Below are 2,390 nucleotides of genomic sequence, written 5' to 3'. Positions count from 1 at the left end.
TTTTTTTTTTTTTTTTCTTAACAAAGTATTGAATTTGAGTTTCTCCTGAGTTAAGATGCGCAGGACTATGTTACATTTTATTTGGGGTATTTTAAGAAATTATTTCATATTCTTGACACCAGTTGTTGCTCCATATTGCCTTTAATGTATTTTTCTCCCTGCACCCTTTAGTATATTTTTCTGTAGGCCCCAAAATTTCTGTCTCTAGGTTGCTGGTAAAATTTCTCCTAGTGTCCCAAGTGGAGGCAGCTTGTCTTCTGCCCCAGCATTTTGGTGCTCCTCCTACCCTACTCCTGGCTGCAGTGGCATTCCCTTCTGCGGTGGTGAGTGTTGGCATTTCCAATGATGCGAACCTGGCACAGCTTCTGAAGCCTTCAATTCTGATGCCTCTAGGGACAGTAGCATGCAGTAATGCCATTCAGATGCTATTGTATTTAATCCTTGCCAGTCCCCATGAAAATGTTCAGTTATGTCAAAAGCAAGGCAAAGGCAGTCTCGTGACTACAAGGGCAGCTGTTTTATTTGACGAAAATTTAGCTTAGAGTGGATGTAACTTACCTGGACTTGCCTGCTGTGAGCTTGAAGTTTAGCCTATTAGTGGCCTTACAGAATTGCAGCCTCATCCTGATGAGGATAAGGGGCTCAGCGTGACGCTGGCTGGCGATGTTCTTGCACAGTGGCCCGTAGGACTTGGTCTGTTGGTGGATATCTTGCCAGCTTGGGGCCAGGCCAGGCAAGATCCTCACTTCCTAAGCATAAACTTGGGAAAGAGCTCAGCAAGTTTTCATCCCACTAGCTTGCTTCTTTTTTTTTGAGACAGAGTCTTGCTCTGTCCTCCAAGCTGGAATGCAGTGGCACGATCTTGGCTCACTGCAACCTCCACCTCCCAGGTTCAAGCGATTGTCATGTCCCACCCAAGTAGCTGGGATTACAGGCGCACGCCACCTTGCCTGGCTAATTTTTGTATTTTTAGTAGGACGGGGTTTCTATGTTGACTGGGTTGGTGTCATACTCCCTGGCCTCAAGTGATCCACCTGCCTTGGACTCCCAAAGTGCTGGGATTACAGGTGTGAGCCACCATGCCCTGCTCCTCAAGTTCACTTTTAACACATACACACGTACACACATACTTCTTCCAAAGAAGCTTAAAGATTTTATGATGTGGTTATGTTTACTTAATCGTGAGAATCATTTACTTACTCATATCAAAAGCAAGCTGGTTGATGTAGATGTGGGTGACTATAAAGGATGAGCCCATAGCATATGTGGAGCTGTGAACGATGGCAGCATATTTGAGTGAGGTAACATTACCCCTAACTTAGGCAGCTATGGCCTGGCAGCTTGGGGGTGGCATTTTGTTTGCTCAGTGTTACTTTTGATGTTGGGTGTTTCCAAGATTAAGAACTTTAAATTTTCCTCAATAGTCCCCGTACTATTTTTGGCGGTGGATCTGTTTTTACTCACACACACATAGTTGTTTGCCTTGTGAGTAGTGGGAGGAGGCCCGTAGGGGTTTTTGGGTAAACGAATAGTGTCATAGGAAGATAAGTGAATGATCAGCAGGCCAGGTCATTTTTGACATTTAGCAATGTTGGGTAGTCCTGGAACAGAGAAAATGTGAAATGAGTGCCCTGGGGTGGGGACTAGGTGTAGCCAAAGGCTGTTTGGTCAGGACGTTAGTAAAACTAGCTGGCAGGGAGTCCAGTCCTTAAAATAAATGGAGAGGAGGGCCTTTGTGCAAGGGAAGAGCCCATCAGTTTAAGTTTGTCATTCAGGAAGGGTGTAAATAGAATTACAGAGGGTGGGAAGGCAGGCAGGACACCTAGAACGCAGAGAGGCTGTGAGCAGAGGTGGCAAACCCCCTGGTTTGTGGCCAGGTGAAGACTCAGTGCCCAGTGTGGCTACACTGAGGGAAGGTGCCATGTGGCAGAAATGACTGTCGTAATCTTGGTGTTAAAGAGTAGAAAGAAGGCTGAAAACTATTGTCTAGGCCTGTCTCTAAAATTGTATGTCTTGTTTTTGCTTCATGTTCCTGATTTGTAGAGATGCAATAAATCATTTCATTAGGTTTTGCAGATGGTCTTAGGTGGCATGGTTGGGACCTGGAGAGCATCCATTACTCTGTGTTGCCACCCAGTGTTTGCTTCTCTTAGTACAGTTTATGACTGAGCTTTTCATTAGTTCTCCTGGCGCCTGCATTTTGGTATTTAAAGTGTTGGGAACTGGTTCTAAGTATCATCTATCAAGATTGGTTATAAATCTTTTTGTTTTAATGGACCATCTGATTTTACATGGGTCTATAATTTTCCAGTCTGGGAAAAACTCAGTTTTCTTTAGTTATCTGTTCAAGTAGTAAGCCATTTATTTTCTTTCTTTTTTTTTTTTTTTTT

At 43.9% G+C, this 2,390-nt stretch overlaps 1 protein-coding gene across 2 annotated transcripts in view; it reads left to right on the top strand.

Moving 5' to 3' along the window:
* Nucleotides 1-2,390, top strand: part of YWHAH (tyrosine 3-monooxygenase/tryptophan 5-monooxygenase activation protein, eta) — a 15,125-nt gene that overhangs the window by 3,633 nt on the left and 9,102 nt on the right. Inside the window, exon 1 of one of the 2 annotated variants that reach the window (XM_011938317.1) lies at nt 215-323. The exons of the other annotated variant lie outside the window; for it this stretch is intronic. The gene's annotated coding sequence lies outside the window, so the exon portion shown is untranslated. Of the gene's footprint in view, nt 1-214; nt 324-2,390 lie in introns of those variants that run through there. 2 annotated transcript variants of the gene reach the window in all.

This window comes from Colobus angolensis, unplaced genomic scaffold, assembly GCF_000951035.1.
Source record: "Colobus angolensis palliatus isolate OR3802 unplaced genomic scaffold, Cang.pa_1.0 Scaffold171, whole genome shotgun sequence".
NCBI classification, from domain to species: Eukaryota; Metazoa; Chordata; class Mammalia; order Primates; family Cercopithecidae; genus Colobus; species Colobus angolensis.
Note: the sequence above shows the minus strand (reverse complement) of the source record. Positions and strands in the feature narration are given on the sequence as shown.